We start from the raw sequence: 22,616 nt of genomic DNA on the forward strand, positions 1-22,616 counted from the left end.
ACTGCTCTTGCAGATGGACACCCATGAAATGTCGAAAAAGATGCGGGGTATGATGCTCACAGCACCTGGTATTCCCAAGCTGTTTCCCAATCAGGTACTAAACAGGCCGGACCATGCTTGGCTTCCGAGATCGGACGAGATCGGGCCTTTTCAGGGTGGTATGGCCACGAGCGGTACTGCTCTTGCAGATGGACACCCATGAAATGTCGAAAAAGATGCGGGGTATGATGCTCACAGCACCTGGTATTCCCAAGCGGTCTCCCAATCAGGTACTAACCAGGCCGAACCATGCTTGGCTTCTGAAATCGGACGAGATCCGGCCTTTTCAGGGTGGTATGGCCGTGAGCGGTACTGCTCTTGCAGATGGACACCCATGAAATGTCGAAAAAGATGCGGGGTGTGATGCTCACAGCACCTGGTATTCCCAAGCGGTCTCCCAATCAGGTACTAACCAGGCCGAACCATGCTTGGCTTCCAAGATCGGACGAGATCGGACGAGATCGGGCCTTTTCAGGGTGGTATGGCCGTGAGCGGTACTGCACTAGCAGATGGACACCCATGAAATGTCGAAAAAGATGCGGGGTATGATGCTCACAGCACCTGGTATTCCCAAGCGGTCTCCCAATCAGGTACTAACCAGGCCGAACCATGCTTGTCTTCCAAGATCGGACGAGATCGGACGAGATCGGGCCTTTTCAGGGTGGTATGGCCGTGAGCGGTACTGCTCTTGCAGATGGACACCCATGAAATGTCGAAAAAGATGCGGGGTATGATGCTCACAGCACCTGGTATTCCCAAGCGGTTTCCCAATCAGGTACTAAACAGGCCGGACCATGCTTGGCTTCCGAGATCGGACGAGATCGGGCCTTTTCAGGGTGGTATGGCCACGAGCGGTACTGCTCTTGCAGATGGACACCCATGAAATGTCGAAAAAGATGCGGGGTATGATGCTCACAGCACCTGGTATTCCCAAGCGGTCTCCCAATCAGGTACTAACCAGGCCAAACCATGCTTGGCTTCTGAAATCGGACGAGATCCGGCCCTTTCAGGGTGGTATGGCCGTGAGCGGTACTGCTCTTGCAGATGGACACCCATGAAATGTCGAAAAAGATGCGGGGTATGATGCTCACAGCACCTGGTATTCCCAAGCGGTTTCCCAATCAGGTACTAAACAGGCCGGACCATGCTTGGCTTCCGAGATCGGACGAGATCGGGCGAGATCGGCCTTATCAAGGTGGTATGGCCGTGAGCGGTACTGCTCTTGCAGATGGACACCCATGAAATGTCGAAAAAGATGCGGGGTATGATGCTCACAGCACCTGGTATTCCCAAGCGGTCTCCCAATCAGGTACTAGACAGGCCGAACCATGCTTGGCTTCCGAGATCGGGCGAGATCGGGCCTTTTCAGGGTGGTATGGCCGTGAGCGGTACTGTTCTTGCAGATGGACACCCATGAAATGTCGAAAAAGATGCGGGGCATGGTTCTCACAGCACCTGGTATTCCCAAGTGGTCTCCCAATCAGGTACTAACCAGGCCGAACCATGCTTGGCTTCCGAGATCGGATGAGATCGGACGAGATCGGGCCTTTTCAGGGTGGTATGGCCGTGAGCGGTACTGCTCTTGCAGATGGACACCCATGAAATGTCGAAAAAGATGCGGGGTATGATGCTCACAGCACCTGGTATTCCCAAGCGGTCTCCCAATCAGGTACTAAACAGGCCGAACTATGCTTGGCTTCCGAGATCGGACGAGATCGGGCCTTCTCAGGGTGGTATGGCCGTGAGCGGTACTGCTCTTGCAGATGGACACCCATGAAATGTCGAAAAAGATGCGGGGCATGGTTCTCACAGAACCTGGTATTCCTAAGCGGTCTCCCAATCAGGTACTAACCAGGCCGAACCATGCTTGGCTTCTGAGGTTGGACGAGATCGGGCCTTATCAGGGTGGTATGGCCGTGAGCAGAACTGTTCTTGCAGATGGACACCCATGAAATGTCGAAAAAGATGCGGGGCATGGTTCTCACAGCACCTGGTATTCCCAAGCGGTCTCCCAATCAGGTACTAACCAGGCCGAACCATGCTTGGCTTCCAAGATCGGACGAGATCTGACGAGATCGGGCCTTTTCAGGGTGGTATGCCCGGGAGCGGTACTGCTCTTGCAAATGGACACCCATGAAATGTCGAAAAAGATGCAGGGTATGATGCTCACAGCACCTGGTATTCCCAAGCGGTCTCCCAATCAGGTACTAACCAGGCCGAACAATGCTTGGCTGCCGAGATCGGACGAGATCGGGCCTTTTCAGGGTGGTATGGCCGTGAGCGGTACTGCTCTTGCAGATGGACACCCATGAAATGTCGAAAAAGATGCGGGGTATGATGCTCACAGCACCTGGTATTCCCAAGCAGTCTCCCAATCAGGCACTAACCAGGCCGAACCATGCTTGGCTTCCAAGATCGGACGAGACCGGACGAGATCGGGCCTTTTCAGGGTGGTATGGCCGTGAGCGGTACTGCTCTTGCAGATGGACACCCATGAAATGTCGAAAAAGATGCGGGGTATGATGCTCACAGCACCTGGTATTCCCAAGCGGTCTCCCAATCAGGTACTAACCAGGCCGAACAATGCTTGGCTGCCGAGATCGGACGAGATCGGGCCTTTTCAGGGTGGTATGGCCGTGAGTGGTACTGCTCTTGCAGATGGACACCCATGAAATGTCGAAAAAGATGCGGGGTATGATGCTCACAGCACCTGGTATTCCCAAGCGGTCTCCCAATCAGGCACTAACCAGGCCATACCATGCTTGGCTTCCGAGATCGGACGGAGCGGGCCTTTTCAGGGTGGTATGGCCGTGAGCAGTACTGCTCTTGCAGATGGACACCCATGAAATGTCGAAAAAGATGCGGGGTATGATGCTCACAGCACCTGGTATTCCCAAGCGGTCTCCCAATCAGGTACTAACCAGGCCGAACAATGCTTGGCTGCCGAGATCGGACGAGATCGGACGAGATCGGGCCTTATCAGGGTGGTATGGCCGTGAGCGGTACTGCTCTTGCAGATGGACACCCATGAAATGTCGAAAAAGATGCGGGGTATGATGCTCACAGCACCTGGAATTCCCAAGCGGTCTCCCAATCAGGTACTAACCAGGCCGAACCATGCTTGGCTGCCGAGATCAGACGAGATCGGACGAGATTGGGCCTTATCAGGGTGGTATGGCCGTGAGCGGTACTGCTCTTGCAGATGGACACCCATGAAATGTCGAAAAAGATGCGGGGTATGATGCTCACAGCACCTGGTATTCCCAAGCGGTCTCCCAATCAGGTACTAACCAGGCCGAACCATGCTTGGCTTCCGAGGTCGGACGAGATCGGGCCTTTTCAGGGTGGTATGGCCGTGAGCGGTCCTGGTCTTGCAGATGGACACCCATGAAATGTCGAAAAAGATGCGGGGTATGACGCTCACAGCACCTGGTATTCCCAAGCGGTCTCCCAATCAGGTACTAACCAGGCCGAACAATGCTTGGCTGCAGAGATCGGACGAGATCGGGCCTTTTCAGGGTGGTATGGCCGTGAGCGGTACTGCCCTTGCATTTGGACACCCATGAAATGTCGAAAAAGATGCGGGGTATGATGCTCACAGCACCTGGTATTCCCAAGCGGTCTCCCAATCAGGTACTAACCAGGCCGAACCATGCTTGGCTTCCGAGATCGGACGAGATCGGGCCTTTTCAGGGTGGTATGGCCGTGAGCGGTACTGCTTTTGCAGATGGACACCCATGAAATGTCGAAAAAGATGCGGGGTATGATGCTCACAGCACCTGGTATTCCCACGCGGTCTCCCAATCAGGTACTAACCAGGCCGAACCATGCTTGGCTTCCGAGATCGGACGAGGTCGGGCCTTTTCAGGGTGGTATGGCCATGGCAGGTACTGCTCTTGCAGATGGACACCCATGAAATGTCGAAAAAGATGCGGGGTATGATGCTCACAGCACCTGGTATTCCCAAGCGGTCTCCCAATCAGGTACTAACCAGGCCGAACCATGCTTGGCTGCCGAGATCGGACGAGATCGGACGAGATCGGGCCTTATCAGGGTGGTATGGCCGTGAGCGGTATTGCTCTTGCAGATGGACACCCATGAAATGTCGAAAAAGATGCGGGGTATGATGCTCACAGCACCTGGTATTCCCAAGCGGTCTCCCAATCAGGTACTAACCAGGCCGAACCATGCTTGGCTGCCGAGATCGGACGAGATCGGACGAGATCGGGCCTTTTCAGGGTGGTATGGCCGTGAACGGTACTGCACTAGCAGATGGACACCCATGAAATGTCGAAAAAGATGCGGGGTATGATGCTCACAGCACCTGGTATTCCCAAGCGGTCTCCCAATCAGGTACTAAACAGGCCGAACTATGCTAGGCTTCCGAGATCGGACGAGATCGGGCCTTTTCAGGGTGGTATGGCCGTGAGCGGTACTGCACTAGCAGATGGACACCCATGAAATGTCGAAAAAGATGCGGGGTACGATGCTCACAGCACCTGGTATTCCCAAGCGGTCTCCCAATCAGGTACTATACAGGCCGTACAATGCTTGGCTTCCGAGATCGGACGAGATCGGGCATTTTCAGGGTGGTATGGCCGTGAGCGGTGCTGCTCTTGCAGATGGACACCCATGAAATGTCGAAAAAGATGCGGGGTATGATGCTCACAGCACCTGGTATTCCCAAGCGGTCTCCCAATCAGGTACTAACCAGGCTGAACCATGCTTGGCTTCCGAGATCGGGCGAGATCGGACCTTTTCAGGGTGGTATGGCCGTGAGCGGTACTGCTCTCGCAGATGGACACCCATGAAATGTCGAAAAAGATGCGGGGTAAGATGCTCACAGCACCTGGTATTCCCAAGCGGTCTCCCAATCAGGTACTAACCAGGCCGAACCATGCTTGGCTGCCGAGATCAGACGAGATCGGGCGAGATCGGGCAAGATCGGGCCTTATCAGGGTGGTATGGCCGTGAGCGATACTGCACTTGCAGATGGACACCCATGAAATGTCGAAAAAGATGCGGGGTATGATGCTCACAGCACCTGGTATTCCCAAGCGGTCTCCCAATCAGGTACTAAACAGGCTGAACCATGCTTGGCTTCCGATATCGGACGAGATCAGGCCTTTTCAGGGTGGTATGGCCGTGAGTAGTACTGCTCATGCAGATGGACACCCATGAAATGTCGAAAAAGTTCCGGGGTATGATGCTCACAGCACCTGGTATTCCCAAGCGGTCTCCCAATCAGGTACTAACCAGGCCGAACCATGCTTGGCTTCCAAGATCAGAAGAGATCGGGCCTTTACAGGGTGGTATGGCCGTAAGCGGTACTTCTCTTGCAGATGGACACCCATGAAATGTCGAAAAATATGCGGGGTATGATGCTCACAGCACCTGGTATTCCCAAGCGGTCACCCAATCAGGTACTAACCAGGCCGAACCATGATTGGCTTCCGAGATCAGACGAGATCGGGCCTTTTCAGGGTGGTATGGCCATGAGCGGTACTGCTCTTGCAGATGGACACCCATGAAATGTCGAAAAAGATGCGAGGTATGATGCTCACAGCACCTGGTATTCCCAAGCGGTCTCCCAATCAGGTACTAAACAGGCCGAACCATGCTTGGCTGCCGAGATCGGACGAAATCGGGCGAGATCGGGCCTTATCAGGGTGGTATGGCCGTGAGCGGTACTGCACTAGCAGATGGACACCCATGAAATGTCGAAAAAGATGCGGGGTATGATGCTCACAGCACCTGGTATTCCCAAGCGGTCTCCCAATCAGGTACTAACCAGGCCGAACCATGCTTGGCTGCCGAGATCGGACGAGATCGGGCGGGATCGGGCCTTATCAGGGTGGTATGGCCGTGAGCGGTACTGCTCTTGCAGATGGACATCCATGAAATGTCGAAAAAGATGCGGGGTATGATGCTCACAGCACCTGGTATTCCCAAGCAGTCTCCCAATCCGGTACTAAACAGGCCGAACCATGCTTGGCTTCCGAGATCGGACGAGATCGGGCCTTTTCAGGGTGGTATGGCCGTGAGCGGTACTGCACTAGCAGATGGACACCCATGAAATGTCGAAAAAGATGCGGGGTATGATGCTCACAGCACCTGGTATTCCGAAGCGGTCTCCCAATCAGGTACTAAACAGGCCGAACCATGCTTGGCTGCCGAGATCGGACGAGATCGGGCCTTTTCAGGGTGGTATGGCCGTGAGCGGTACTGCACTAGCAGATGGACACCCATGAAATGTCGAAAAAGATGCGGGGTATGATGCTCACATCACCTGGTATTTCCAAGCGGTCTCCCAATCAGGTACTAACCAGGCCGAACCATGCTTGGCTTCCGAGATCGGACGAGATCGGGCCTTTTCAGGGTGGTATGGCCGTGAGCGGTACTGCACTAGCAGATGGACACCCATGAAATGTCGAAAAAGATGCGGGGTTTGATGCTCACAGCACCTGGTATTCCCAAGCGGTCTCCCAATCAGGTACTAACCAGGCCGAATCATGCTTGGCTTCCGAGATCGGGCGAGATCGGGCCTTTTCAGGGTGGTATGGCCGTGAGCGATACTGCATTTGCAGATGGACACCCATGAAATGTCGAAAAAGATGCGGGGTATGATGCTCACAGCACCTGGTATTCCCAAGCGGTCTCCCAATCAGGTACTAACCAGGCCGAACCATGCTTGGCTTCCGAGATCGGACGAGATCGGGCCTTTTCAGGGTGGTATGGCCGTGAGCGGTACTGCTTTTGCAGATGGACACCCATGAAATGTCGAAAAAGATGCGGGGTATGATGCTCACAGCACCTGGTATTCCCAAGCGGTCTCCCAATCAGGTACTAACCAGGCCGAACCATGCTTGGCTTCCGAGATCGGACGAGGTCGGGCCTTTTCAGGGTGGTATGGCCATGGCAGGTACTGCTCTTGCAGATGGACACCCATGAAATGTCGAAAAAGATGCGGGGTATGACGCTCACAGCACCTGGTAGTCCCAAGCGGTCTCCCAATCAGGTACTAACCAGGCCGAACAATGCTTGGCTGCCGAGATCGGACGAGATCGGACGAGATCGGGCCTTATCAGGGTGGTATGGCCGTGAGCGGTATTGCTCTTGCAGATGGACACCCATGAAAAGTCGAAAAAGATGCGGGGTATGATGCTCACAGCACCTGGTATTCCCAAGCGGTCTCCCAATCAGGTACTAACCAGGCCGAACCATGCTTGGCTGCCGAGATCGGACGAGATCGGACGAGATCGGGCCTTTTCAGGGCGGTATGGCCGTGAGCGGTACTGCACTAACAGATGGACACCCATGAAATGTCGAAAAAGATGCGGGGTATGATGCTCACAGCACCTGGTATTCCCAAGCGGTCTCCCAATCAGGTACTAAACAGGCCGAACCATGCTAGGCTTCCGAGATCGGACGAGATCGGGACTTTTCAGGGTGGTATGGCCGTGAGCGGTACTGCACTAGCAGATGGACACCCATGAAATGTCGAAAAAGATGCGGGGTATGATGCTCACAGCACCTGGTATTCCCAAGCGGTCTCCCAATCAGGTACTAACCAGGCCGAACCATGCTTGGCTGCCGAGATCGGACGAGATCGGGCCTTTTCAGGGTGGTATGGCCGTGAGCGGTACTGCACTAGCAGATGGACACCCATGAAATGTCGAAAAAGATGCGGGGAATGATGCTCACAGCACCTGGTATTCCCAAGCGGTCTCCCAATCACGTACTAAACAGGCCGAACCATGCTTGGCTTCCGAGATCGGACGAGATCGGGCCTTTTCAGGGTGGTATGGCCGTGAGCGGTACTGCTCTTGCAGATGGACACCCATGAAATGTCGAAAAAGATGCGGGGTATGATGCTCACAGCACCTGGTATTCCCACGCGGTCTCCCAATCAGGTACTAAACAGGCCGAACCATGCTTGGCTTCCGAGATCGGACGAGATCGGGCCTTTTCAGGGTGGTATGGCCGTGAGCGGTACTGCTCCTGCAGATGGACACCCATGAAATGTCCAAAAAGATGCGGGGTATGATGCTCACAGCACCTGGTATTCCCAAGCGGTCTCCCAATCAGGTACTAACCAGGCCGAACCATGCTTGGCTGCCGAGATCGGACGAGATCGGACGAGATCGGGCCTTATCAGGGTGGTATGGCCGTGAGCGGTATTGCTCTTGCAGATGGACACCCATGAAATGTCGAAAAAGATGCGGGGTATGATGCTCACAGCACCTGGTATTCCCAAGCGGTCTCCCAATCAGGTCCTAAACAGGCCAAACCATGCTTGGCTTCCGAGATCAGACGAGATCGGGCCTTTTTAGGGTGGTATGGCCGTGAGCGGTACTGCACTAGCAGATGGACACCCATGAAATGTTGAAAAAGATGCAGGGTATGATGCTCACAGCACCTGGTATTCCCAAGCGGTCTCCCAATCAGGTACTAAACAGGCCGAACCGTGCTTGGCTTCCGAGATCGGACGAGATCGGGCCTTTTCAGGGTGGTATGGCCGTGAGCGGTACTGCTCTTGCAGATGGACACCCATGAAATGTCGAAAAAGATGCGGGGTATGATGCTCACAGCACCTGGTATTCCCAAGCGGTCTCCCAATCAGGTACTGACCAGGCCGAACCATGCTTGGCTTCCGAGATCGGACGAGATCGGGCCTTTTCAGGGTGGTATGGCCGTGAGCGGTACTGTACTAGCAGATGGACACCCATGAAATGTCGAAAAAGATGCGGGGTATGATGCTCACAGCACCTGGTATTCCCAAGCGGTCTCCCAATCAGGTACTAACCAGGCCGAACCATGCTTGGCTGCCGAGATCGGACGAGATCGGGCGAGATCGGGCCTTATCAGGGTGGTATGGCCGTGAGCGGTACTGCTCTTGCAGATGGACACCCATGAAATGTCGAATAAGATGCGGGGTATGATGCTCACAGGACCTTGTATTCCCAAGCGGTCTCCCAATCAGGTACTAAACAGGCCGAACCATGCTTGGCTGCCGAGATCGGGCGAGATCGGGCCTTTTCAGGGTGGTATGGCCGTGAGCGGTACTGCACTAGCAGATGGACACCCATGAAATGTCGAAAAAGATGCGGGGTATGATGCTCAAAGTACCTGATATTCCCAAGCGGTCTCCCAATCAGGTACTAAACAGGCCGAACCATGCTTGGCTTCCGAGATCGGACGAGATCGGGCCTTTTCAGGGTGGTATGGCCGTGAGCGGTACTGCACTAGCAGATGGACACCCATGAAATGTCGAAAAAGATGCGGGGTATGATGCTCACAGCACCTGGTATTCCCAAGCGGTCTCCCAATCAGGTACTAACCAGGCCGAACCATGCTTGGCTGCCGAGATCGGACGAGATCGGACGAGATCGGGCCTTTTCAGGGTGGTATGGCCGTGAGCGTTACTGCTCTTGCAGATGGACACCCATGAAATGTCGAAAAAGATGCGGGGTATGATGCTCACAGCACCTGGTATTCCCAAGCGGTCTCCCAATCAGGTACTAAACAGGCCGAATCATGCTTGGCTTCCGAGATCAGACGAGATCGGGCCTTATCAGGGTGGTATGGCCGTGAGCAGTACTGCACTAGCAGATGGACACCCATGAAATGTCGAAAAAGATGCGGGGTATGATGCTCACAGCACCTGGTATTCCCAAGCGGTCTCCCAATCAGGTACTAAACAGGCCGAACCATGCTTGGCTGCCGAGATCGGACGAGATCGGACGAGATCGGGCCTTATCAGGGTGGTATGGCCGTGAGCGGTACTGCACTAGCAGATGGACACCCATGAAATGTCGAAAAAGATGCGGGGTATGATGCTCACAGCACCTGGTATTCCCAAGCGGTCTCCCAATCAGGTACTAAACAGGCCGAACCATGCTTGGCTGCCGAGATCGGACGAGATCGGACGAGATCGGACGAGATCGGGCCTTATCAGGGTGGTATGGCCGTGAGCGGTACTGCACTAGCAGATGGACACCCATGAAATGTCGAAAAAGATGCGGGGTATGATGCTCACAGCACCTGGTATTCCCAAGCGGTCTCCCAATCAGGTACTAACCAGGCCGAACCATGCTTGGCTTCCGAGATCGGACGAGGTCGGGCCTTTTCAGGGTGGTATGGCCATGGCAGGTACTGCTCTTGCAGATGGACACCCATGAAATGTCGAAAAAGATGCGGGGTATGACACTCACAGCACCTGGTAGTCCCAAGCGGTCTCCCAATCAGGTACTAACCAGGCCGAACAATGCTTGGCTGCCGAGATCGGACGAGATCGGACGAGATCGGGCCTTATCAGGGTGGTATGGCCGTGAGCGGTATTTCTCTTGCAGATGGACACCCATGAAAAGTCGAAAAAGATGCGGGGTATGATGCTCACAGCACCTGGTATTCCCAAGCGGTCTCCCAATCAGGTACTAACCAGGCCGAACCATGCTTGGCTGCCGAGATCGGACGAGATCGGACGAGATCGGGCCTTTTCAGGGCGGTATGGCCGTGAGCGGTACTGCACTAACAGATGGACACCCATGAAATGTCGAAAAAGATGCGGGGTATGATGCTCACAGCACCTGGTATTCCCAAGCGGTCTCCCAATCAGGTACTAAACAGGCCGAACCATGCTAGGCTTCCGAGATCGGACGAGATCGGGACTTTTCAGGGTGGTATGGCCGTGAGCGGTACTGCACTAGCAGATGGACACCCATGAAATGTCGAAAAAGATGCGGGGTATGATGCTCACAGCACCTGGTATTCCCAAGCGGTCTCCCAATCAGGTACTAACCAGGCCGAACCATGCTTGGCTGCCGAGATCGGACGAGATCGGGCCTTTTCAGGGTGGTATGGCCGTGAGCGGTACTGCACTAGCAGATGGACACCCATGAAATGTCGAAAAAGATGCGGGGTATGATGCTCACAGCACCTGGTATTCCCAAGCGGTCTCCCAATCACGTACTAAACAGGCCGAACCATGCTTGGCTTCCGAGATCGGACGAGATCGGGCCTTTTCAGGGTGGTATGGCCGTGTGCGGTACTGCTCTTGCAGATGGACACCCATGAAATGTCGAAAAAGATGCGGGGTATGATGCTCACAGCACCTGGTATTCCCAAGCGGTCTCCCAATCAGGTACTAAACAGGCCGAACCATGCTTGGCTTCCGAGATCGGACGAGATCGGGCCTTTTCAGGGTGGTATGGCCGTGAGCGGTACTGCTCCTGCAGATGGACACCCATGAAATGTCCAAAAAGATGCGGGGTATGATGCTCACAGCACCTGGTATTCCCAAGCGGTCTCCCAATCAGGTACTAACCAGGCCGAACCATGCTTGGCTGCCGAGATCGGACGAGATCGGACGAGATCGGGCCTTATCAGGGTGGTATGGCCGTGAGCGGTATTGCTCTTGCAGATGGACACCCATGAAATGTCGAAAAAGATGCGGGGTATGATGCTCACAGCACCTGGTATTCCCAAGCGGTCTCCCAATCAGGTCCTAAACAGGCCAAACCATGCTTGGCTTCCGAGATCAGACGAGATCGGGCCTTTTTAGGGTGGTATGGCCGTGAGCGGTACTGCACTAGCAGATGGACACCCATGAAATGTTGAAAAAGATGCGGGGTATGATGCTCACAGCACCTGGTATTCCCAAGCGGTCTCCCAATCAGGTACTAAACAGGCCGAACCGTGCTTGGCTTCCGAGATCGGACGAGATCGGGCCTTTTCAGGGTGGTATGGCCGTGAGCGGTACTGCTCTTGCAGATGGACACCCATGAAATGTCGAAAAAGATGCGGGGTATGATGCTCACAGCACCTGGTATTCCCAAGCGGTCTCCCAATCAGGTACTGACCAGGCCGAACCATGCTTGGCTTCCGAGATCGGACGAGATCGGGCCTTTTCAGGGTGGTATGGCCGTGAGCGGTACTGTACTAGCAGATGGACACCCATGAAATGTCGAAAAAGATGCGGGGTATGATGCTCACAGCACCTGGTATTCCCAAGCGGTCTCCCAATCAGGTACTAACCAGGCCGAACCATGCTTGGCTGCCGAGATCGGACGAGATCGGGCGAGATCGGGCCTTATCAGGGTGGTATGGCCGTGAGCGGTACTGCTCTTGCAGATGGACACCCATGAAATGTCGAATAAGATGCGGGGTATGATGCTCACAGGACCTTGTATTCCCAAGCGGTCTCCCAATCAGGTACTAAACAGGCCGAACCATGCTTGGCTGCCGAGATCGGGCGAGATCGGGCCTTTTCAGGGTGGTATGGCCGTGAGCGGTACTGCACTAGCAGATGGACACCCATGAAATGTCGAAAAAGATGCGGGGTATGATGCTCAAAGTACCTGATGTTCCCAAGCGGTCTCCCAATCAGGTACTAAACAGGCCGAACCATGCTTGGCTTCCGAGATCGGACGAGATCGGGCCTTTTCAGGGTGGTATGGCCGTGAGCGGTACTGCACTAGCAGATGGACACCCATGAAATGTCGAAAAAGATGCGGGGTATGATGCTCACAGCACCTGGTATTCCCAAGCGGTCTCCCAATCAGGTACTAACCAGGCCGAACCATGCTTGGCTGCCGAGATCGGACGAGATCGGACGAGATCGGGCCTTTTCAGGGTGGTATGGCCGTGAGCGTTACTGCTCTTGCAGATGGACACCCATGAAATGTCGAAAAAGATGCGGGGTATGATGCTCACAGCACCTGGTATTCCCAAGCGGTCTCCCAATCAGGTACTAAACAGGCCGAACCATGCTTGGCTGCCGAGATCGGACGAGATCGGACGAGATCGGGCCTTATCAGGGTGGTATGGCCGTGAGCGGTACTGCACTAGCAGATGGACACCCATGAAATGTCGAAAAAGATGCGGGGTATGATGCTCACAGCACCTGGTATTCCCAAGCGGTCTCCCAATCAGGTACTAAACAGGCCGAACCATGCTTGGCTTCCGAGATCGGACGAGATCGGACGAGATCGGGCCTTATCAGGGTGGTATGGCCGTGAGCGGTACTGCACTAGCAGATGGACACCCATGAAATGTCGAAAAAGATGCGGGGTATGATGCTCACAGCACCTGGTATTCCCAAGCGGTCTCCCAATCAGGTACTAACCAGGCCGAACCATGCTTGGCTGCCGAGATCGGACGAGTTCGGACGAGATCGGGCCTTTTCAGGGTGGTATGGCCGTGAGCGTTACTGCTCTTGCAGATGGCCACCCATGAAATGTCGAAAAAGATGCGGGGTATGATGCTCACAGCACCTGGTATTCCCAAGCGGTCTCCCAATCAGGTATTAAACAGGCCGAACCATGCTTGGCTTCCGAGATCGGACGAGATCGGGCCTTTTCAGGGTGGTATGGCCGTGGGCAGTACTGCTCCTGCAGATGGACACCCATGAAATGTCGAAAAAGATGCGGGGTATGATGCTCACAGCACCTGGTATTCCCAAGCGGTCTCCCAATCAGGTACTAACCAGGCCGAACCATGCTTGGCTGCCGAGATCGGACGAGATCGGGCCTTTTCAGGGTGGTATGGCCGTGAGCGGTACTACACTAGCAGATGGACACCCATGAAATGTCGAAAAAGATGCGGGGTTTGATGCTCACAGCACCTGGTATTCCCAAGCGGTCTCCCAATCACGTACTAAACAGGCCGAACCATGCTTGGCTTCCGAGATCGGACGAGATCGGGCCTTTTCAGGGTGGTATGGCCGTGAGCGGTACTGCACTAGCAGATGGACACCCATGAAATGTCGAAAAAGATGCGGGGTATGATGCTCACAGCACCTGGTATTCCCAAGCGGTCTCCCAATCAGGTACTAACCAGGCCGAACCATGCTTGGCTGCCGAGATCGGACGAGATCGGACGAGATCGGGCCTTTTCAGGGTGGTATGGCCGTGAGCGGTACTGCACTAGCAGATGGACACCCATGAAATGTCGAAAAAGATGCGGGGTATGATGCTCACTGCACCTGGTATTCCCAAGCGGTCTCCCAGACAGGTACTAACCAGGCCGAACAATGCTTGGCTGCCGAGATCGTACGAGATCGGGCGAGATCGGGCCTTATCAGGGTGGTATGACCGTGAGCGGTACTGCTCTTGCAGATGGACACCCATGAAATGTCGAAAAAGATGCGGGGTATGATGCTCACAGCACCTGGTATTCCCAAGCGGTCTCCCAATCAGGTACTAACCAGGCCGAACCATGCTTGGCTGCCGAGATCGGACGAGATCGGACGAGATCGGGCCTTTTCAGGGTGGTATGGCAGTGAGCGGTACTGCTCTTGCAGATGGACACTTATGAAATGTCGAAAAAGATGCAGGGTATGATGCTCACAGCACCTGGTATTCCCAAGCGGTCTCCCAATCAGGTACTAAACAGGCCGAACCATGCTTGGCTTCCGAGATCAGACGAGATCGGGCCTTTTCAGGGTGGTATGGCCGTGAGCGGTACTGCACTAGCAGATGGACACCCATGAAATGTCGAAAAAGATGCGGGGCAAGATGCTCACAGCACCTGGTATTCCCAAGCGGTCTCCCAATCAGGTACTAACCAGGCCGAACCATGCTTGGCTTCCGAGATCGGACGAGATCGGGCCTTTTCAGGGTGGTATGGCCGTGAGCGGTACTGCTCTTGCAGATGGACACCCATGAAATGTCGAAAAAGATGCGGGGTATGATGCTCACAGCACCTGGTATTCCCAAGCGGTCTCCCAATCAGGTACTAAACAGGCCGAATCATGCTTGGCTGCCGAGATCGGGCGAGATCGGACGAGATCGGGCCTTTTCAGGGTGGTATGGCCGTGAGCGGTACTGCACTAGCAGATGGACACCCATGAAATGTCGAAAAAGATGCGGGGTATGATGCTCACAGCACCTGGTATTCACAAGCGGTCTCCCAATTAGGTACTAAACAGGCCGATCCATGCTTGGCTTCCGAGATCGGACGAGATCGGGCCTTTTCAGGGTGGTATGGCCGTGAGCGATACTGCACTAGCAGATGGACACCCATGAAATGTCGAAAAAGATGCGGGGTATGATGCTCACAGCACCTGGTATTCCCAAGCGGTCTCCCAATCAGGTACTAACCAGGCCGAACCATGCTTGGCTTCCGAGATCGGAGGAGATTGGGCCTTTTCAGGGTGGTATGGCCGTGAGCGGTACTGCACTAGCAGATGGACACCCATGAAATGTCGAAAAAGATGCGGGGCAAGATGCTCACAGCACCTGGTATTCCCAAGCGGTCTCCCAATCAGGTACTAAACAGGCTGAACCCTGCTTGGCTGCCGAGATCGGACGAGATCGGGCGAGATTGGGCCTTTTCAGGGTGGTATGGCCGTGAGCGGTACTGCTCTTGCAGATGGACACCCATGAAATGTCGAAAAAGATGCGGGGTATGATGCTCAAAGCACCTGGTATTCCCAAGCGGTCTCCCAATCAGGTATTAACCAGGCCGAACCATGCTTGGCTGCCGAGATCGGACGAGATCGGGCGAGATCGGGCCTTATCAGGGTGGTATGGCCCAGAGCGGTACTGCTCTTGCAGATGGACACCCATGAAATGTCGAAAAAAATGCGGGGTATGATGCTCACAGCACCTGGTATTCCCAAGCGGTCTCCCAATCAGGTACTAACCAGGCCGAACCATGCTTTGCTGCCGAGATCGGACGAGATCGGGCGAGATCGGGCCTTATCAGGGTTGTATGGCCGTGAGCGGTACTGCTCTTGCAGATGGACACCCATGAAATGTCGAAAAAGATGCGGGGTATGATGCTCACAGCACCTGGTATTCCCAAGCGGTCTCCCAATCAGGTACTAACCAGGCCGAATCATGCTTGGCTGCCGAGATCGGACGAGATCGGACGAGATCGGGCCTTTTCAGGGTGGTATGGCCGTGAGCGGTACTGCACTAGCAGATGGACACCCATGAAATGTCGAAAAAGATGCGGGGTATGATGCTCACAGCACCTGGTATTCCCAAGCGGTCTCCCAACCAGGTACTAACCAGGCCGAACCATGCTTGGCTTCCGAGATCAGACGAGATCGGGCCTTTTCAGGGTGGTATGGCCGTGAGCGGTACTGCTCTTGCAGATGGACACCCATGAAATGTCGAAAAAGATGCAGGGTATGATGCTCACAGCACCTGGTATTCCCAAGCGGTCTCCCAATCAGGTACTAACCAGGCCGAACCATGCTTGGCTTCCGAGATCGGACGAGATCGGGCCTTTTCAGGGTGGTATGGCCGTGAGCGGTACTGCTCCTGCAGATGGACACCCATGAAATGTCCAAAAAGATGCGGGGTATGATGCTCACAGCACCTGGTATTCCCAAGCGGTCTCCCAATCAGGTACTAAACAGGCCGATCCATGCTTGGCTTCCGAAATCGGACGAGATCGGGCCTTTTCAGGGTGGTATGGCCGTGAGCAGTACTGCACTAGCAGATGGACACCCATGAAATGTCGAAAAAGATGCGGGGTATGATGCTCACAGCACCTGGTATTCCCAAGCGGTCTCCCAATCAGGTACTAACCAGGCCGAACCATGCTTGGCTGCCGAGATCGGACGAGATCGGACGAGATCGGGCCTTTTCAGGGTGGTATGGCCGTGAGCGGTACTGCACTAGCAGATGGACACCCATGAAATGTCGAAAAAGATGCAGGGTATGATGCTCACAGCACCTGGTATTCCCAAGCGGTCCCCCAATCAGGTACTAAACAGGCCGAACCATGCTCGACTTCCGAGATCGGACGAGATCGGGCGAGGTCGGGCCTTTTCAGGGTGGTATGGCCGTGAGCGGTACTGCTCTTGCAGATGGACACCCATGAAATGTCGAAAAAGATGCGGGGTATGATGCTCACAGCACCTGGTATTCCCAAGCGGTCTCCCAATCAGGTACTAACCAGGCCGAACCATGCTTGGCTTCCGAGATCGGACGAGATCGGGCCTTTTCAGGGTGGTATGGCCGTGAGCGGTACTGCACTAGCAGATGGACACCCATGAAATGTCGAAAAAGATGCGGGGTATGATGCTCACAGCACCTGGTATTCACAAGCGGTCTCCCAATCAGGTACTAACCAGGCCAACTATGCTTGGCTTCCGAGATCGGACGAGATCGGGCGAGATCGGGCCTTATCAGGGTGGTATGGCCGTGAGGGGTACTGCTCTTGCAGATGGACACCCATGAAATGTCGAAAAAGATGCGGGGCAAGATGCTCACAGCACCTGATATTCCCAAGCGGTCTCCCAATCAGGTACTAAACAGGCCGAACCATGCTTGGCTTCCGAGATCGGACGAGATCGGGCGAGATCGGGCCTTTTCAGGGTGGTATGACCGTGGGCAGTACTGCTCTTGCAGATGGACACCCATGAAATGTCGAAAAAGATGCGGGGTATGATGCTCACAGCACCTGGTATTCCCAAGCGGTCTCCCAATCAGGTACTAACCAGGCCGAACCATGCTTGGCTGCCGAGATCGGACGAGATCGGGCCTTTTCAGGGTGGTATGGCCGTGAGCGGTACTGCACTAGCAGATGGACACCCATGAAATGTCGAAAAAGATGCGGGGTATGATGCTCACAGCACCTGGTATTCCCAAGCGGTCTCCCAATCAGGTACTAACCAGGCCGAACCATGCTTGGCTTCCGAGATCGGACGAGATCGGGCCTTTTCAGGGTAGTATGGCCGTAAGCGGTACTGCTCTTGCAGATGGACACCCATGAAATGTCGAAAAAGATGCGGGGTATGATGCTCACAGCACCTGGTATTCCCAAGCGGTCTCCCAATCAGGTACTAAACAGGCCGAATCATGCTTGGCTGCCGAGATCGGGCGAGATCGGACGAGATCGGGCCTTTTCAGGGTGGTATGGCCGTGAGCGGTACTGCACTAGCAGATGGACACCCATGAAATGTCGAAAAAGATGCGGGGTATGATGCTCACAGCACCTGGTATTCACAAGCGGTCTCCCAATTAGGTACTAAACAGGCCGATCCATGCTTGGCTTCCGAGATCGGACGAGATCGGGCCTTTTCAGGGTGGTATGGCCGTGAGCGGTACTGCACTAGCAGATGGACACCCATGAAATGTCGAAAAAGATGCGGGGTATGATGCTCACAGCACCTGGTATTCCCAAGCGGTCTCCCAATCAGGTACTAACCAGGCCGAACCATGCTTGGCTGCCGAGATCGGACGAGATCGGACGAGATCGGGCCTTTTCAGGGTGGTATGGCCGTGAGCGGTACTGCACTAGCAGATGGACACCCATGAAATGTCGAAAAAGATGCAGGGTATGATGCTCACAGCACCTGGTATTCCCAAGCGGTCTCCCAATCAGGTACTAACCAGGCCAAACCATGCTTGGCTTCCTAGATCGGGCGAGATCGGGCCTTTTCAGGGTGGTATGGCCGTGAGCGGTAGTGCTTTTGCAGATGGACACCCATGAAATGTCGAAAAAGATGCGGGGTATGATGCTCACAGCACCTGGTATTCCCAAGCGGTCTCCCAATCAGGTACTAACCAGGCCGAACCATGCTTGGCTTCCGAGATCGGAGGAGATTGGGCCTTTTCAGGGTGGTATGGCCGTGAGCGGTACTGCTCTTGCAGATGGGCACCCATGAAATGTCGAAAAAGATGCGGGGCAAGATGCTCACAGCACCTGGTATTCCCAAGCGGTCTCCCAATCAGGTACTAAACAGGCTGAACCCTGCTTGGCTGCCGAGATCGGACGAGATCGGGCGAGATTGGGCCTTTTCAGGGTAGTATGGCCGTGAGCGGTACTGCTCTTGCAGATGGACACCCATGAAATGTCGAAAAAGATGCGGGGTATGATGCTCACAGCACCTGGTATTCCCAAGCGGTCTCCCAATCAGGTATTAACCAGGCCGAACCATGCTTGGCTGCCGAGATCGGACGAGATCGGGCGAGATCGGGCCTTATCAGGGTGGTATGGCCGTGAGCGGTACTGCTCTTGCAGATGGACACCCATGAAATGTCGAAAAAGATGCGGGGTATGATGCTCACAGCACCTGGTATTCTCAAGCGGTCTCCCAATCAGGTACTAACCAGGCCGAACCATGCTTGGCTGCCGAGTTCGGACGAGATCGGGCGAGATCGGGCCTTTTCAGGGTGGTATGGCCGTGAGCGGTACTGCTCTTGCAGATGGACACCCATGAAATGTCGAAAAAAATGCAGGGTATGATGCTCACAGCACCTGGTATTCCCAAGCGGTCTCCCAATCAGGTACTAACCAGGCCGAACCATGCTTTGCTGCCGAGATCGGACGAAATCGGGCGAGATCGGGCCTTATCAGGGTTGTATGGCCGTGAGCGGTACTGCTCTTGCAGATGGACACCCATGAAATGTCGAAAAAGATGCGGGGTATGATGCTCACAGCACCTGGTATTCCCAAGCGGTCTCCCAATCAGGTACTAACCAGGCCGAACCATGCTTGGCTGCCGAGATCGGACGAGATCGGGCGAGATCGGGCCTTTTCAGGGTGGTATGGCCTTGAGCGGTACTGCTCTTGCAGATGGACACCCATGAAATGTCGAAAAAGATGCGGGGTATGATGCTCACAGCACCTGGTATTCCCAAGCGGTCTCTCAATCAGGTACTAACCAGGCCGAACCATGCTTGGCTGCCGAGATCGGAGGAGATCGGGCCTTTTCAGGGTGGTATGGCCGTGAGCGGTACTGCTCTTGCAGATGGACACCCATGAAATGTCGAAAAAGATGCGGGGTATGATGCTCACAGCACCTGGTATTCCCAAGCGGTCTCCCAATCAGGTACTAACCAGGCCGAACCATGCTTGGCTTCCGAGATCGGACGAGATCGGGCCTTTTCAGGGTGGTATGGCCGTGAGCGGTACTGCTCCTGCAGATGGACACCCATGAAATGTCCAAAAAGATGCGGGGTATGATGCTCACAGCACCTGGTATTCCCAAGCGGTCTCCCAATCAGGTACTAAACAGGCCGATCCATGCTTGGCTTCCGAAATCGGACGAGATCGGGCCTTTTCAGGGTGGTATGGCCGTGAGCAGTACTGCACTAGCAGATGGACACCCATGAAATGTCGAAAAAGATGCGGGGTATGATGCTCACAGCACCTGGTATTCCCAAGCGGTCTCCCAATCAGGTACTAACCAGGCCGAACCATGCTTGGCTGCCGAGATCGGACGAGATCGGACGAGATCGGGCCTTTTCAGGGTGGTATGGCCGTGAGCGGTACTGCACTAGCAGATGGACACCCATGAAATGTCGAAAAAGATGCAGGGTATGATGCTCACAGCACCTGGTATTCCCAAGCGGTCCCCCAATCAGGTACTAAACAGGCCGAACCATGCTCGACTTCCGAGATCGGACGAGATCGGGCGAGGTCGGGCCTTTTCAGGGTGGTATGGCCGTGAGCGGTACTGCTCTTGCAGATGGACACCCATGAAATGTCGAAAAAGATGCGGGGTATGATGCTCACAGCACCTGGTATTCCCAAGCGGTCTCCCAATCAGGTACTAACCAGGCCGAACCATGCTTGGCTTCCGAGATCGGACGAGATCGGGCCTTTTCAGGGTGGTATGGCCGTGAGCGGTACTGCACTAGCAGATGGACACCCATGAAATGTCGAAAAAGATGCGGGGTATGATGCTCACAGCACCTGGTATTCACAAGCGGTCTCCCAATCAGGTACTAACCAGGCCAACTATGCTTGGCTTCCGAGATCGGACGAGATCGGGCGAGATCGGGCCTTATCAGGGTGGTATGGCCGTGAGGGGTACTGCTCTTGCAGATGGACACCCATGAAATGTCGAAAAAGATGCGGGGCAAGATGCTCACAGCACCTGATATTCCCAAGCGGTCTCCCAATCAGGTACTAAACAGGCCGAACCATGCTTGGCTTCCGAGATCGGACGAGATCGGGCGAGATCGGGCCTTTTCAGGGTGGTATGACCGTGGGCAGTACTGCTCTTGCAGATGGACACCCATGAAATGTCGAAAAAGATGCGGGGTATGATGCTCACAGCACCTGGTATTCCCAAGCGGTCTCCCAATCAGGTACTAACCAGGCCGAACCATGCTTGGCTGCCGAGATCGGACGAGATCGGGCCTTTTCAGGGTGGTATGGCCGTGAGCGGTACTGCACTAGCAGATGGACACCCATGAAATGTTGAAAAAGATGCGGGGTATGATGCTCACAGCACCTGGTATTCCCAAGCGGTCTCCCAATCAGGTACTAACCAGGCCGAACCATGCTTGGCTTCCGAGATCGGACGAGATCGGGCCTTTTCAGGGTAGTATGGCCGTGAGCGGTACTGCTCTTGCAGATGGACACCCATGAAATGTCGAAAAAGATGCGGGGTATGATGCTCACAGCACCTGGTATTCCCAAGCGGTCTCCCAATCAGGTACTAAACAGGCCGAATCATGCTTGGCTGCCGAGATCGGGCGAGATCGGACGAGATCGGGCCTTTTCAGGGTGGTATGGCCGTGAGCGGTACTGCACTAGCAGATGGACACCCATGAAATGTCGAAAAAGATGCGGGGTATGATGCTCACAGCACCTGGTATTCACAAGCGGTCTCCCAATTAGGTACTAAACAGGCCGATCCATGCTTGGCTTCCGAGATCGGACGAGATCGGGCCTTTTCAGGGTGGTATGGCCGTGAGCGGTACTGCACTAGCAGATGGACACCCATGAAATGTCGAAAAAGATGCGGGGTATGATGCTCACAGCACCTGGTATTCCCAAGCGGTCTCCCAATCAGGTACTAACCAGGCCAAACCATGCTTGGCTTCCTAGATCGGGCGAGATCGGGCCTTTTCAGGGTGGTATGGCCGTGAGCGGTAGTGCTTTGGCAGATGGACACCCATGAAATGTCGAAAAAGATGCGGGGTATGATGCTCACAGCACCTGGTATTCCCAAGCGGTCTCCCAATCAGGTACTAACCAGGCCGAACCATGCTTGGCTTCCGAGATCGGAGGAGATTGGGCCTTTTCAGGGTGGTATGGCCGTGAGCGGTACTGCTCTTGCAGATGGGCACCCATGAAATGTCGAAAAAGATGCGGGGCAAGATGCTCACAGCACCTGGTATTCCCAAGCGGTCTCCCAATCAGGTACTAAACAGGCTGAACCCTGCTTGGCTGCCGAGATCGGACGAGATCGGGCGAGATTGGGCCTTTTCAGGGTAGTATGGCCGTGAGCGGTACTGCTCTTGCAGATGGACACCCATGAAATGTCGAAAAAGATGCGGGGTATGATGCTCACAGCACCTGGTATTCCCAAGCGGTCTCCCAATCAGGTATTAACCAGGCCGAACCATGCTTGGCTGCCGAGATCGGACGAGATCGGGCGAGATCGGGCCTTATCAGGGTGGTATGGCCGTGAGCGGTACTGCTCTTGCAGATGGACACCCATGAAATGTCGAAAAAGATGCGGGGTATGATGCTCACAGCACCTGGTATTCTCAAGCGGTCTCCCAATCAGGTACTAACCAGGCCGAACCATGCTTGGCTGCCGAGTTCGGACGAGATCGGGCGAGATCGGGCCTTTTCAGGGTGGTATGGCCGTGAGCGGT

The 22,616-nt window shown here is 54.6% G+C and overlaps 119 pseudogenes; all 119 read right to left on the bottom strand.

Annotated features, from left to right (window-relative positions):
- Window positions 1–53: 53 nt before the first annotated feature.
- Window positions 54–172, bottom strand: LOC144185527 (5S ribosomal RNA; annotated as a pseudogene).
- A 56-nt stretch (window positions 173–228) lies between these two features.
- Window positions 229–347, bottom strand: LOC144191396 (5S ribosomal RNA; annotated as a pseudogene).
- Window positions 348–403: 56 nt separating this feature from the next.
- Window positions 404–532, bottom strand: LOC144184137 (5S ribosomal RNA; annotated as a pseudogene).
- Window positions 533–588: 56 nt separating this feature from the next.
- On the bottom strand, window positions 589–717 carry LOC144183306 (5S ribosomal RNA; annotated as a pseudogene).
- Window positions 718–773: 56 nt separating this feature from the next.
- On the bottom strand, window positions 774–892 carry LOC144191764 (5S ribosomal RNA; annotated as a pseudogene).
- A 56-nt stretch (window positions 893–948) lies between these two features.
- On the bottom strand, window positions 949–1,067 carry LOC144190314 (5S ribosomal RNA; annotated as a pseudogene).
- A 56-nt stretch (window positions 1,068–1,123) lies between these two features.
- Window positions 1,124–1,251, bottom strand: LOC144184197 (5S ribosomal RNA; annotated as a pseudogene).
- A 56-nt stretch (window positions 1,252–1,307) lies between these two features.
- LOC144190730 (5S ribosomal RNA) lies at window positions 1,308–1,426 on the bottom strand (annotated as a pseudogene).
- A 56-nt stretch (window positions 1,427–1,482) lies between these two features.
- On the bottom strand, window positions 1,483–1,611 carry LOC144183569 (5S ribosomal RNA; annotated as a pseudogene).
- Window positions 1,612–1,667: 56 nt separating this feature from the next.
- On the bottom strand, window positions 1,668–1,786 carry LOC144191647 (5S ribosomal RNA; annotated as a pseudogene).
- Window positions 1,787–2,202: 416 nt separating this feature from the next.
- LOC144190042 (5S ribosomal RNA) lies at window positions 2,203–2,321 on the bottom strand (annotated as a pseudogene).
- Window positions 2,322–2,377: 56 nt separating this feature from the next.
- LOC144187139 (5S ribosomal RNA) lies at window positions 2,378–2,506 on the bottom strand (annotated as a pseudogene).
- A 56-nt stretch (window positions 2,507–2,562) lies between these two features.
- On the bottom strand, window positions 2,563–2,681 carry LOC144191754 (5S ribosomal RNA; annotated as a pseudogene).
- Window positions 2,682–2,737: 56 nt separating this feature from the next.
- LOC144185824 (5S ribosomal RNA) lies at window positions 2,738–2,855 on the bottom strand (annotated as a pseudogene).
- A 56-nt stretch (window positions 2,856–2,911) lies between these two features.
- On the bottom strand, window positions 2,912–3,040 carry LOC144186095 (5S ribosomal RNA; annotated as a pseudogene).
- A 56-nt stretch (window positions 3,041–3,096) lies between these two features.
- On the bottom strand, window positions 3,097–3,225 carry LOC144185108 (5S ribosomal RNA; annotated as a pseudogene).
- Window positions 3,226–3,281: 56 nt separating this feature from the next.
- On the bottom strand, window positions 3,282–3,400 carry LOC144183165 (5S ribosomal RNA; annotated as a pseudogene).
- Window positions 3,401–3,456: 56 nt separating this feature from the next.
- Window positions 3,457–3,575, bottom strand: LOC144183240 (5S ribosomal RNA; annotated as a pseudogene).
- A 56-nt stretch (window positions 3,576–3,631) lies between these two features.
- Window positions 3,632–3,750, bottom strand: LOC144191842 (5S ribosomal RNA; annotated as a pseudogene).
- A 56-nt stretch (window positions 3,751–3,806) lies between these two features.
- On the bottom strand, window positions 3,807–3,925 carry LOC144185387 (5S ribosomal RNA; annotated as a pseudogene).
- Window positions 3,926–3,981: 56 nt separating this feature from the next.
- Window positions 3,982–4,110, bottom strand: LOC144183943 (5S ribosomal RNA; annotated as a pseudogene).
- Window positions 4,111–4,166: 56 nt separating this feature from the next.
- Window positions 4,167–4,295, bottom strand: LOC144184009 (5S ribosomal RNA; annotated as a pseudogene).
- A 56-nt stretch (window positions 4,296–4,351) lies between these two features.
- Window positions 4,352–4,470, bottom strand: LOC144183127 (5S ribosomal RNA; annotated as a pseudogene).
- A 56-nt stretch (window positions 4,471–4,526) lies between these two features.
- LOC144189052 (5S ribosomal RNA) lies at window positions 4,527–4,645 on the bottom strand (annotated as a pseudogene).
- Window positions 4,646–4,701: 56 nt separating this feature from the next.
- On the bottom strand, window positions 4,702–4,820 carry LOC144183636 (5S ribosomal RNA; annotated as a pseudogene).
- Window positions 4,821–4,876: 56 nt separating this feature from the next.
- LOC144185801 (5S ribosomal RNA) lies at window positions 4,877–5,015 on the bottom strand (annotated as a pseudogene).
- A 56-nt stretch (window positions 5,016–5,071) lies between these two features.
- Window positions 5,072–5,190, bottom strand: LOC144186228 (5S ribosomal RNA; annotated as a pseudogene).
- Window positions 5,191–5,246: 56 nt separating this feature from the next.
- Window positions 5,247–5,365, bottom strand: LOC144191422 (5S ribosomal RNA; annotated as a pseudogene).
- Window positions 5,366–5,421: 56 nt separating this feature from the next.
- Window positions 5,422–5,540, bottom strand: LOC144189147 (5S ribosomal RNA; annotated as a pseudogene).
- A 56-nt stretch (window positions 5,541–5,596) lies between these two features.
- LOC144185582 (5S ribosomal RNA) lies at window positions 5,597–5,725 on the bottom strand (annotated as a pseudogene).
- Window positions 5,726–5,781: 56 nt separating this feature from the next.
- LOC144182608 (5S ribosomal RNA) lies at window positions 5,782–5,910 on the bottom strand (annotated as a pseudogene).
- A 56-nt stretch (window positions 5,911–5,966) lies between these two features.
- Window positions 5,967–6,085, bottom strand: LOC144189557 (5S ribosomal RNA; annotated as a pseudogene).
- A 56-nt stretch (window positions 6,086–6,141) lies between these two features.
- Window positions 6,142–6,260, bottom strand: LOC144190907 (5S ribosomal RNA; annotated as a pseudogene).
- Window positions 6,261–6,316: 56 nt separating this feature from the next.
- Window positions 6,317–6,435, bottom strand: LOC144191581 (5S ribosomal RNA; annotated as a pseudogene).
- A 56-nt stretch (window positions 6,436–6,491) lies between these two features.
- LOC144191237 (5S ribosomal RNA) lies at window positions 6,492–6,610 on the bottom strand (annotated as a pseudogene).
- A 56-nt stretch (window positions 6,611–6,666) lies between these two features.
- Window positions 6,667–6,785, bottom strand: LOC144191853 (5S ribosomal RNA; annotated as a pseudogene).
- A 56-nt stretch (window positions 6,786–6,841) lies between these two features.
- LOC144185429 (5S ribosomal RNA) lies at window positions 6,842–6,960 on the bottom strand (annotated as a pseudogene).
- A 241-nt stretch (window positions 6,961–7,201) lies between these two features.
- LOC144183151 (5S ribosomal RNA) lies at window positions 7,202–7,330 on the bottom strand (annotated as a pseudogene).
- A 56-nt stretch (window positions 7,331–7,386) lies between these two features.
- LOC144191108 (5S ribosomal RNA) lies at window positions 7,387–7,505 on the bottom strand (annotated as a pseudogene).
- Window positions 7,506–7,561: 56 nt separating this feature from the next.
- On the bottom strand, window positions 7,562–7,680 carry LOC144187091 (5S ribosomal RNA; annotated as a pseudogene).
- A 56-nt stretch (window positions 7,681–7,736) lies between these two features.
- Window positions 7,737–7,855, bottom strand: LOC144189780 (5S ribosomal RNA; annotated as a pseudogene).
- Window positions 7,856–7,911: 56 nt separating this feature from the next.
- LOC144187463 (5S ribosomal RNA) lies at window positions 7,912–8,030 on the bottom strand (annotated as a pseudogene).
- Window positions 8,031–8,086: 56 nt separating this feature from the next.
- Window positions 8,087–8,215, bottom strand: LOC144183944 (5S ribosomal RNA; annotated as a pseudogene).
- Window positions 8,216–8,271: 56 nt separating this feature from the next.
- Window positions 8,272–8,390, bottom strand: LOC144184269 (5S ribosomal RNA; annotated as a pseudogene).
- Window positions 8,391–8,446: 56 nt separating this feature from the next.
- LOC144187409 (5S ribosomal RNA) lies at window positions 8,447–8,565 on the bottom strand (annotated as a pseudogene).
- A 56-nt stretch (window positions 8,566–8,621) lies between these two features.
- On the bottom strand, window positions 8,622–8,740 carry LOC144187323 (5S ribosomal RNA; annotated as a pseudogene).
- Window positions 8,741–8,796: 56 nt separating this feature from the next.
- On the bottom strand, window positions 8,797–8,925 carry LOC144182695 (5S ribosomal RNA; annotated as a pseudogene).
- Window positions 8,926–8,981: 56 nt separating this feature from the next.
- On the bottom strand, window positions 8,982–9,100 carry LOC144186391 (5S ribosomal RNA; annotated as a pseudogene).
- Window positions 9,101–9,156: 56 nt separating this feature from the next.
- LOC144182521 (5S ribosomal RNA) lies at window positions 9,157–9,275 on the bottom strand (annotated as a pseudogene).
- A 56-nt stretch (window positions 9,276–9,331) lies between these two features.
- On the bottom strand, window positions 9,332–9,460 carry LOC144182959 (5S ribosomal RNA; annotated as a pseudogene).
- A 56-nt stretch (window positions 9,461–9,516) lies between these two features.
- LOC144191699 (5S ribosomal RNA) lies at window positions 9,517–9,635 on the bottom strand (annotated as a pseudogene).
- Window positions 9,636–9,691: 56 nt separating this feature from the next.
- On the bottom strand, window positions 9,692–9,820 carry LOC144185250 (5S ribosomal RNA; annotated as a pseudogene).
- A 56-nt stretch (window positions 9,821–9,876) lies between these two features.
- LOC144185942 (5S ribosomal RNA) lies at window positions 9,877–10,015 on the bottom strand (annotated as a pseudogene).
- Window positions 10,016–10,071: 56 nt separating this feature from the next.
- Window positions 10,072–10,190, bottom strand: LOC144185430 (5S ribosomal RNA; annotated as a pseudogene).
- Window positions 10,191–10,431: 241 nt separating this feature from the next.
- On the bottom strand, window positions 10,432–10,560 carry LOC144183153 (5S ribosomal RNA; annotated as a pseudogene).
- A 56-nt stretch (window positions 10,561–10,616) lies between these two features.
- Window positions 10,617–10,735, bottom strand: LOC144191109 (5S ribosomal RNA; annotated as a pseudogene).
- A 56-nt stretch (window positions 10,736–10,791) lies between these two features.
- Window positions 10,792–10,910, bottom strand: LOC144187102 (5S ribosomal RNA; annotated as a pseudogene).
- A 56-nt stretch (window positions 10,911–10,966) lies between these two features.
- Window positions 10,967–11,085, bottom strand: LOC144191768 (5S ribosomal RNA; annotated as a pseudogene).
- Window positions 11,086–11,141: 56 nt separating this feature from the next.
- Window positions 11,142–11,260, bottom strand: LOC144187740 (5S ribosomal RNA; annotated as a pseudogene).
- A 56-nt stretch (window positions 11,261–11,316) lies between these two features.
- LOC144183945 (5S ribosomal RNA) lies at window positions 11,317–11,445 on the bottom strand (annotated as a pseudogene).
- Window positions 11,446–11,501: 56 nt separating this feature from the next.
- LOC144184271 (5S ribosomal RNA) lies at window positions 11,502–11,620 on the bottom strand (annotated as a pseudogene).
- A 56-nt stretch (window positions 11,621–11,676) lies between these two features.
- On the bottom strand, window positions 11,677–11,795 carry LOC144187411 (5S ribosomal RNA; annotated as a pseudogene).
- Window positions 11,796–11,851: 56 nt separating this feature from the next.
- LOC144187324 (5S ribosomal RNA) lies at window positions 11,852–11,970 on the bottom strand (annotated as a pseudogene).
- Window positions 11,971–12,026: 56 nt separating this feature from the next.
- Window positions 12,027–12,155, bottom strand: LOC144182696 (5S ribosomal RNA; annotated as a pseudogene).
- Window positions 12,156–12,211: 56 nt separating this feature from the next.
- LOC144186392 (5S ribosomal RNA) lies at window positions 12,212–12,330 on the bottom strand (annotated as a pseudogene).
- Window positions 12,331–12,386: 56 nt separating this feature from the next.
- On the bottom strand, window positions 12,387–12,505 carry LOC144183033 (5S ribosomal RNA; annotated as a pseudogene).
- Window positions 12,506–12,561: 56 nt separating this feature from the next.
- LOC144182960 (5S ribosomal RNA) lies at window positions 12,562–12,690 on the bottom strand (annotated as a pseudogene).
- Window positions 12,691–12,746: 56 nt separating this feature from the next.
- On the bottom strand, window positions 12,747–12,875 carry LOC144185251 (5S ribosomal RNA; annotated as a pseudogene).
- Window positions 12,876–12,931: 56 nt separating this feature from the next.
- LOC144184378 (5S ribosomal RNA) lies at window positions 12,932–13,060 on the bottom strand (annotated as a pseudogene).
- A 56-nt stretch (window positions 13,061–13,116) lies between these two features.
- On the bottom strand, window positions 13,117–13,245 carry LOC144183305 (5S ribosomal RNA; annotated as a pseudogene).
- Window positions 13,246–13,301: 56 nt separating this feature from the next.
- Window positions 13,302–13,420, bottom strand: LOC144182246 (5S ribosomal RNA; annotated as a pseudogene).
- A 56-nt stretch (window positions 13,421–13,476) lies between these two features.
- LOC144187114 (5S ribosomal RNA) lies at window positions 13,477–13,595 on the bottom strand (annotated as a pseudogene).
- A 56-nt stretch (window positions 13,596–13,651) lies between these two features.
- Window positions 13,652–13,770, bottom strand: LOC144189781 (5S ribosomal RNA; annotated as a pseudogene).
- A 56-nt stretch (window positions 13,771–13,826) lies between these two features.
- On the bottom strand, window positions 13,827–13,955 carry LOC144182961 (5S ribosomal RNA; annotated as a pseudogene).
- Window positions 13,956–14,196: 241 nt separating this feature from the next.
- On the bottom strand, window positions 14,197–14,325 carry LOC144184993 (5S ribosomal RNA; annotated as a pseudogene).
- A 56-nt stretch (window positions 14,326–14,381) lies between these two features.
- On the bottom strand, window positions 14,382–14,500 carry LOC144188172 (5S ribosomal RNA; annotated as a pseudogene).
- Window positions 14,501–14,556: 56 nt separating this feature from the next.
- Window positions 14,557–14,675, bottom strand: LOC144191864 (5S ribosomal RNA; annotated as a pseudogene).
- Window positions 14,676–14,731: 56 nt separating this feature from the next.
- Window positions 14,732–14,860, bottom strand: LOC144186665 (5S ribosomal RNA; annotated as a pseudogene).
- A 56-nt stretch (window positions 14,861–14,916) lies between these two features.
- Window positions 14,917–15,035, bottom strand: LOC144191675 (5S ribosomal RNA; annotated as a pseudogene).
- A 56-nt stretch (window positions 15,036–15,091) lies between these two features.
- On the bottom strand, window positions 15,092–15,210 carry LOC144191036 (5S ribosomal RNA; annotated as a pseudogene).
- A 56-nt stretch (window positions 15,211–15,266) lies between these two features.
- Window positions 15,267–15,395, bottom strand: LOC144184182 (5S ribosomal RNA; annotated as a pseudogene).
- Window positions 15,396–15,451: 56 nt separating this feature from the next.
- On the bottom strand, window positions 15,452–15,580 carry LOC144187222 (5S ribosomal RNA; annotated as a pseudogene).
- Window positions 15,581–15,636: 56 nt separating this feature from the next.
- On the bottom strand, window positions 15,637–15,765 carry LOC144182314 (5S ribosomal RNA; annotated as a pseudogene).
- A 56-nt stretch (window positions 15,766–15,821) lies between these two features.
- LOC144185449 (5S ribosomal RNA) lies at window positions 15,822–15,950 on the bottom strand (annotated as a pseudogene).
- A 56-nt stretch (window positions 15,951–16,006) lies between these two features.
- LOC144188604 (5S ribosomal RNA) lies at window positions 16,007–16,125 on the bottom strand (annotated as a pseudogene).
- Window positions 16,126–16,181: 56 nt separating this feature from the next.
- On the bottom strand, window positions 16,182–16,300 carry LOC144191876 (5S ribosomal RNA; annotated as a pseudogene).
- A 56-nt stretch (window positions 16,301–16,356) lies between these two features.
- On the bottom strand, window positions 16,357–16,475 carry LOC144191154 (5S ribosomal RNA; annotated as a pseudogene).
- Window positions 16,476–16,531: 56 nt separating this feature from the next.
- On the bottom strand, window positions 16,532–16,660 carry LOC144182962 (5S ribosomal RNA; annotated as a pseudogene).
- A 56-nt stretch (window positions 16,661–16,716) lies between these two features.
- LOC144185050 (5S ribosomal RNA) lies at window positions 16,717–16,845 on the bottom strand (annotated as a pseudogene).
- Window positions 16,846–16,901: 56 nt separating this feature from the next.
- On the bottom strand, window positions 16,902–17,020 carry LOC144191888 (5S ribosomal RNA; annotated as a pseudogene).
- A 240-nt stretch (window positions 17,021–17,260) lies between these two features.
- On the bottom strand, window positions 17,261–17,389 carry LOC144185146 (5S ribosomal RNA; annotated as a pseudogene).
- A 56-nt stretch (window positions 17,390–17,445) lies between these two features.
- Window positions 17,446–17,564, bottom strand: LOC144187126 (5S ribosomal RNA; annotated as a pseudogene).
- Window positions 17,565–17,620: 56 nt separating this feature from the next.
- On the bottom strand, window positions 17,621–17,739 carry LOC144182372 (5S ribosomal RNA; annotated as a pseudogene).
- A 56-nt stretch (window positions 17,740–17,795) lies between these two features.
- LOC144186666 (5S ribosomal RNA) lies at window positions 17,796–17,924 on the bottom strand (annotated as a pseudogene).
- Window positions 17,925–17,980: 56 nt separating this feature from the next.
- On the bottom strand, window positions 17,981–18,099 carry LOC144191676 (5S ribosomal RNA; annotated as a pseudogene).
- Window positions 18,100–18,155: 56 nt separating this feature from the next.
- On the bottom strand, window positions 18,156–18,284 carry LOC144182963 (5S ribosomal RNA; annotated as a pseudogene).
- Window positions 18,285–18,340: 56 nt separating this feature from the next.
- On the bottom strand, window positions 18,341–18,459 carry LOC144181856 (5S ribosomal RNA; annotated as a pseudogene).
- A 56-nt stretch (window positions 18,460–18,515) lies between these two features.
- LOC144191037 (5S ribosomal RNA) lies at window positions 18,516–18,634 on the bottom strand (annotated as a pseudogene).
- A 56-nt stretch (window positions 18,635–18,690) lies between these two features.
- On the bottom strand, window positions 18,691–18,819 carry LOC144183786 (5S ribosomal RNA; annotated as a pseudogene).
- Window positions 18,820–18,875: 56 nt separating this feature from the next.
- On the bottom strand, window positions 18,876–19,004 carry LOC144185158 (5S ribosomal RNA; annotated as a pseudogene).
- A 56-nt stretch (window positions 19,005–19,060) lies between these two features.
- Window positions 19,061–19,189, bottom strand: LOC144183160 (5S ribosomal RNA; annotated as a pseudogene).
- Window positions 19,190–19,245: 56 nt separating this feature from the next.
- On the bottom strand, window positions 19,246–19,374 carry LOC144184001 (5S ribosomal RNA; annotated as a pseudogene).
- Window positions 19,375–19,430: 56 nt separating this feature from the next.
- Window positions 19,431–19,559, bottom strand: LOC144185293 (5S ribosomal RNA; annotated as a pseudogene).
- A 56-nt stretch (window positions 19,560–19,615) lies between these two features.
- LOC144191895 (5S ribosomal RNA) lies at window positions 19,616–19,734 on the bottom strand (annotated as a pseudogene).
- Window positions 19,735–19,790: 56 nt separating this feature from the next.
- On the bottom strand, window positions 19,791–19,909 carry LOC144191899 (5S ribosomal RNA; annotated as a pseudogene).
- Window positions 19,910–19,965: 56 nt separating this feature from the next.
- Window positions 19,966–20,084, bottom strand: LOC144191155 (5S ribosomal RNA; annotated as a pseudogene).
- Window positions 20,085–20,140: 56 nt separating this feature from the next.
- LOC144182964 (5S ribosomal RNA) lies at window positions 20,141–20,269 on the bottom strand (annotated as a pseudogene).
- Window positions 20,270–20,325: 56 nt separating this feature from the next.
- LOC144185051 (5S ribosomal RNA) lies at window positions 20,326–20,454 on the bottom strand (annotated as a pseudogene).
- Window positions 20,455–20,510: 56 nt separating this feature from the next.
- LOC144191912 (5S ribosomal RNA) lies at window positions 20,511–20,629 on the bottom strand (annotated as a pseudogene).
- A 240-nt stretch (window positions 20,630–20,869) lies between these two features.
- Window positions 20,870–20,998, bottom strand: LOC144185147 (5S ribosomal RNA; annotated as a pseudogene).
- Window positions 20,999–21,054: 56 nt separating this feature from the next.
- On the bottom strand, window positions 21,055–21,173 carry LOC144187137 (5S ribosomal RNA; annotated as a pseudogene).
- A 56-nt stretch (window positions 21,174–21,229) lies between these two features.
- Window positions 21,230–21,348, bottom strand: LOC144188744 (5S ribosomal RNA; annotated as a pseudogene).
- A 56-nt stretch (window positions 21,349–21,404) lies between these two features.
- On the bottom strand, window positions 21,405–21,533 carry LOC144186668 (5S ribosomal RNA; annotated as a pseudogene).
- Window positions 21,534–21,589: 56 nt separating this feature from the next.
- Window positions 21,590–21,708, bottom strand: LOC144191678 (5S ribosomal RNA; annotated as a pseudogene).
- A 56-nt stretch (window positions 21,709–21,764) lies between these two features.
- Window positions 21,765–21,883, bottom strand: LOC144181857 (5S ribosomal RNA; annotated as a pseudogene).
- A 56-nt stretch (window positions 21,884–21,939) lies between these two features.
- On the bottom strand, window positions 21,940–22,058 carry LOC144191038 (5S ribosomal RNA; annotated as a pseudogene).
- A 56-nt stretch (window positions 22,059–22,114) lies between these two features.
- LOC144183788 (5S ribosomal RNA) lies at window positions 22,115–22,243 on the bottom strand (annotated as a pseudogene).
- A 56-nt stretch (window positions 22,244–22,299) lies between these two features.
- LOC144185159 (5S ribosomal RNA) lies at window positions 22,300–22,428 on the bottom strand (annotated as a pseudogene).
- A 56-nt stretch (window positions 22,429–22,484) lies between these two features.
- LOC144183161 (5S ribosomal RNA) lies at window positions 22,485–22,613 on the bottom strand (annotated as a pseudogene).
- Window positions 22,614–22,616: the final 3 nt, after the last annotated feature.

The sequence above is a fragment of the Stigmatopora nigra genome, unplaced genomic scaffold, assembly GCF_051989575.1.
Source record: "Stigmatopora nigra isolate UIUO_SnigA unplaced genomic scaffold, RoL_Snig_1.1 HiC_scaffold_24, whole genome shotgun sequence".
NCBI classification, from domain to species: domain Eukaryota; kingdom Metazoa; phylum Chordata; class Actinopteri; order Syngnathiformes; family Syngnathidae; genus Stigmatopora; species Stigmatopora nigra.